Source organism: Pelobates fuscus, chromosome 3 (assembly GCF_036172605.1).
Source record: "Pelobates fuscus isolate aPelFus1 chromosome 3, aPelFus1.pri, whole genome shotgun sequence".
Classification (NCBI taxonomy): Eukaryota; Metazoa; Chordata; class Amphibia; order Anura; family Pelobatidae; genus Pelobates; species Pelobates fuscus.
This window is the reverse complement of record NC_086319.1, coordinates 266895340-266901339: the sequence shown is the minus strand read 5'-3', so window position 1 is coordinate 266901339 and position 6000 is coordinate 266895340.

Sequence of the window (6000 nt, the reverse complement as noted above, 5' to 3'; positions counted from 1 at the left end):
TTAATTAAACATAGAGAAAAAGAAGATGCACTGAATGCACTGGAAAAACATTCAGCACACTTCTTGTTGAAAATAAAAATGATTATTTCAGTATGTTTTACTCTTTTTGTGTGTGTTCCTGCAAAATAGCTAAGAAAATGCAGTGCTTTACATGGCTAAGTGTCACGATCCCGGGGAACCCAACACGCTAACACACACACAGACACACACACAGAAAGTGTGCTGTACCGGTCCTTAGAGTGGCCGGGCTAAGCACACAAAGAATAGTCAGGAGACAAGCCGAGTAAGGGGAACCAGAAAACAGAATAACGAGAAACAAGCCGAGGTCAAAGGGTAGGAGAAAGTCACAAAGTCAGTATAACAAGCCAGAGGGTACGTAACCAGAAAGCACACGTTCACAATCGATACTATAAAGCAAAGACCACAACAGGGCACAGATAGACAGGAAAGGTAAGTATTTAAATCCTAGCCTGAATCCTGATTGGCTAACCACCAATCAGTATTAACAAACACACGTGGGGGATATCTATAACCCCCACTGTGTTTGTTGCACTGTAGCTTTAACGCCGGGTCACGTGAGTGACCCCGGCGCTTAGATAATAGTGCCGGCTCCCAGCGTGCAGCGTTAGACATGCTGCCGCTGGGAGGAGGAGAGGAGGACGCGAGCGGCGTGTCAGGAGGAGAGGACGCCGCTCGCTTAACGGTAAGGGGAGAGGGGACCGCGGGCGGCGACGGACCGAGGGTGAGTGCTGCGAGAGGATTGCAGCCTCCCCTCACCGCTGCCCGCGGAGCCCTGACACTAAGCTTAACTACACTAGATTCATACTTCCTTTTTGATACAATTAAAATACATCAATAAAATAATAACTAAAATAAAATGTTGGCAAATGGAGAGAATACATCTCCAGTGGTGAAAACTATTTAAAAATATTAATGCTCTCTAAAATCTTTAACAAGCTAGGCAAGCTCAATTGCTATCAGTAACAAGACTCCACACTGTCAGAATCAGAACACAGTTCGACAGCAAACCATCACAATGCTACCTGAAATAGTTCACTGTCTCAGTGTTCGAATTTATGTCCCTGCAATGTAGTTAAAAAACTGCAGTAAACTGTATGACACTTCCTTCTGTTCATCTAACTCTTTTACATAAAACTAAGACACATTCTCCGGTGGTTAAAACTGAAAACAGATGAATACTAATGTGTTCAATTTCACTAGCTATTCAAATTTCTCTCTATTCACCACCAGCTGCTAGATCAAATTCTCTATTAACTAAAACTGCAATCGAGCAACCAACATGCTGTTCACACTGTCTCAACATGTCAGGCAATCCTCTGTACAAAATCAACATTGGTCCAACATTGATAGCACTGCATGATGATTGGTCAGTGATTGTGATTACGGATCGGTCAAAAAGCCTACTCACCAGACATCATGCTTGCTGCACTGCCATTGGCTGCATGTTTCTTGCGTGTGATTAACTAAATGACGAAATGGTGTTTGAACAACACTCAGTCATTGAGCTATTCAATCATTCTGGCATTTGCAGAACATGGATTTTTTTATTATTTTTTTTCTCACTAAAGGAGTATATTATACATAAATTGTCATATGGTTGAATTTGGGCTGGTGAGGTGACCTGCACAATTTCCAAACTCCTAGGTTGAAATGTGCCAGATTTATGGACCAACTGAACTGCACACTGCTGAACTTTTATTATTAGTTTTATTATTCTTCATTTTGTCCCTAAAGCCCTCCCCTCCCCCCCCCCCCCCCCCAAAAAAAAAAGATGATTGATGGGGAAAAATGATGATTGATGGCTAGGGATCAAATGAGGAAAAAAAGAGGGCACACAGTAATACAAAATCTATATTTATATATTTAATATACCGTATATACTCGAGTATAAGCCGACCCGAATATAAGCCGAGGCCCCTAATTTTACCCCAAAAAACTGGGAAAACGTATTGACTCGAGTATAAGACTAGGGTGGGAAATGCAGCAGCTACTGGTACATTTCTAAATAAAATTAGATCCTAAAAAAATTATATTAATTGAATATTTATTTACAGTGTGTGTATAATGAATGCAGTGTGAGTGTATGAATGCAGTGTGTGTATGAATGCAGTGTGTGTATGAGTGCAGTGTGTGTATGAGTGCAGTGTGTGTATGAATGCAGTGTGTGTGTGAGTGCAGTGTGTGTGTGTATGAATGCAGTGTGTGTGTATGAATGCAGTGTGTGTATGAGTGCAGTGTGTGTATGAGTGCAGTGTGTGTATGAGTGCAGTGTGTGTGTGTATGAGTGCAGTGTGTGTGTATGAGTGCAGTGTGTGTGTATGTGTGTGTGTGTGTTGCAAAACCTTGGTGGGGGTGGGCAATCTTTTTTTTATTATTTTAATTTTTTTTATTATTATTTATTATTATTTTTTATTTAATTTCATTATTATTATTTTTTATTATTATTTAATTTCATTATTATTGTTAATATATATTTTTTTCGTCCCCCCTCCCTGCTTGATATATGGCAGGGAGGGGGGCGGCTCTCCTTCCCTGGTGGGCCAACATTGGCAGTTCAGTGGGGGGGAGAGGGGGGCTGGCAGAGAGTTTACTTACCTGTCCTGCAGCTCCTGTCAGTTCCCTCCTCCTCCGCGCCGTCAGTTCAGCTCTTCTGTCAGCTCACACTCTAAGTCTCGCGAGAGTCGCGGTTCTCGCGAGACTTACACTGGGAGCTGACCGAGGTGCTGAACTGACGGCGCGGAGGAGGAGGGAGCTGACAGGAGCTGCAGGAGAGGTAAGTAAGCTCTCTGCCAGCCCCCACAGCCCCCAGTCTGTATTATGGCAATGTAAATTGCCATAATACAGACTATTGACTCGAGTACAAGCCGAGTTGGGGTTTTTCAGCACAAAAAATGTGCTGAAAAACTCGGCTTATACTCGAGTATATACGGTAATATATATTTAATACATATATAATTTAGCAATATTTTAATATATTAACATAGACTTGTTCTTACTGTTCCTCCTGTTTTCCATCTCTTAGTTATTTGTTCTCAATCGATCTGTAAACTAGTTGTTTGCAGCATGTAGATTGACCCATTTTCTCACCTATTTTATTCTTCAGATTTACTTTCTAAATTAGTGTCTTGGTTTTTAAATTTTGCCAAAGTTGAACTTACATTCAGATGAAATTTGAGTTCTATTTTTGGATAAAATGGTTTGGCCATGCTGAATTTTCCCCATTGTCTAATCTATATTTAGCTGTTTTGGGATATTTGCTAAATATATAAAAGACATAGTACACATATTAGTTATTTTCCATCCTGGATATCCCATATATACACTGATTAGCCACAACAGTAAAACCACTGACAGGTAAAGTGAATAACATTGATTATAGCGCTGCAATGGCACCTGACAAAGGTGGGGTATGTAAAGCAACAAGTGAACATTCAGTTCTTGAATTTCATGGGTTGGAAGCAGCAAAAATGAAGTGAAAAGGTCAAGGGCCAAATAATGATGGCTTGACAACTGGGTCATTGCATCTTCCAAACCAGCGGGGTGTTCCCAGTACGCATTGGTTAGTACCTGATGAAGGGAATGCAAAAAGGACAATTGGTGAACCAGCGTAAGGGTCATGGGTGCCGAAGGCTCAATGATGCACATGGGATGCACATGGGAAGCGAAGGCTAGCCTGTCGGGTCCGATCACACAGAAGGGCCACAGTAACTGAAACTGCAGAAAATCTTTATGCTGACTACTTATGCTTTATGCTGGCAGGATTTAAGGGATCTGCTGCTAATGTCTTGTCTCGATGCATCAGAGCTGTGTTGGCAGCGCAAGAGGGACGTACATGATATTAGGCAGGTAATTTTAATGTTCAGTGTATATAAAATGTTAATATACTCAGTTTATGGGTCTTGTTAGGGTTACTGCTGCTATAATATGCTGTTTTGTGTGTGTGAGTGTTTTTTTTAATTCTTTGTGTGTAATATAACACTGCAATGTTTTCTATAGTTCACTGTTATGGATACTACCTAAGCTGCTAATGGACTATTATCAAGTTAATACCAATTTAATTTCACCCAAACACAGCAGAAGTGGTTTGATTGCAAGTCTGACTTCTAGACAAAGGGAGGCATACCACATTTCATCCATTTAACTTAAAATCATCTATAACTATTGTTGCTCCACAGAAACTGATAACAGTGCCACTCAATTAAAGCGGAACTGTCACCTCAACACTATATTTTTATAAGGTTCCTTTTTATCAAGTTTTGAAAGGAAATGGATTGGTAAATAAAGTATAAATAAATAGTATCTTTCTTTCTTTCTTTCTTACACGTGAAGCACTGCAGTTTTTAGCTGTTTTGCAAAGACATAAAAAAAGATTAAAAAGTTAAAAAATTCTAAAAATAATTCTCTAATATAGAATATCGAGGTACAACATTACTCAATTTTGTTTTCTTGATTTCATCTATTTTATTTTTATAAGAAAATCATTTTGTAAAATAAAATTGTAGCCAAAGCTTTTATTGATATTTATATTTCTTTAGCTTTAGAATTAGTTTTCTTTCTTTTGCTTTCTGACAGGTACCTCTGATGTCATGGACAGAAAATAAGAATTGTAAAAGAATAATTTAAAACATGTTTTTATTTAGACCTGTGAATGGTGAGAAAATTAGTTTTGGCCAAACCATATTTTCAGAAAAAAAGTAAATTGTGATGGCTATATGGCAGCTCAGCTACACTGATAGCATTTTCCCACCATTTGGTTCAAAGATCAAGGAGAAAAGTAACCAAAAGAGGGAAAAAGAGGAGGAGCAGTAAAAAAAAAGAATCAATAATTATATATTATTATTATTATTATTATTAATATTATTGCCGTTTATGTAGCACCAAACAGATTCCGTAGCACTTTACAATATTATAAGAGATTTAACTATAAATATGACAATTACAAGAAAACTTACAAGAACGATAGGTTGAAGAGGACCCTGTTCAAACAAGCTTACAGTCTATATAAGGTTGGGTATAAGACACATTAGGACAGATAATAGCAATCAAATAAGGTGGAAGTGAAGCAGAGCTGGATGAGAGAGTAAAGTGCTGCCCTTTAGAAGAGAGCAAGAGACAGGCATGTGAGGTAGAGGTTACTCTGGGAGGCCATAAGCTTTCCTAAAGAGATGGGTTTTAAGGCCCTTCTTAAATGATTGAAGACTAGGAAATCTGATGGCGGTAGGCAGGCTATTCCATAGGAAGGTAGTCGCCTGCAAGAAGTCCTGCAAGCATGAGTTGGCTGTACGGGTGCGAGCAGCGGACAGAAGAAGGTCACGGGGAGAGCGGAGAGACCAAGAAGGGGCATACCCATGGATCTGTGAAGAGATATAAGAGGGGCTAGAATTGAGTAATGCTTTATGGGTATATCATTTATTTGTTTATGTATTAAATATCTAACATATAAATATAGATTTTTCACTGCTCCTTCTTTTTTCCCTCTTTTGCTTACTTCTCACTTTAATTGTGAATAAACTCAACATTTAGTGAGTGTCTCCTAGCCATCAACCATATTTTTTTCACATCAACCAGCTTTTTATTTGGTGCCAGGGGTGGATTCAGAATCATGAATCAAAGTGAACATTGCATGAGTTGATTTGATGGTCATTATGCTACAATTTAGATCTCAGGAATTTAAAGATCACCTGACCGACCCAAATTTGGACAAACTGCAGTCCCTAACTTCACAAAGTCTATTCAGCAAACTGCACTCCCTAACTTCACAAGTTATTACATAGATTTATGTGAGGCCTGAAATATAAAATTCAGTAGCTGTCTTGCTGAATATGAGCACTGATAAATATTGTGAATGAAATCTAGATTTTACTGAATGGCCCTGATTTATCCTGCAACTCTTGCTACATTGCATCAGGGCTTTAGTAAATAACCTTTAAAGTGAATATAACATAACATAACTGGAAAAATTATTGGCATCAAGTTTTT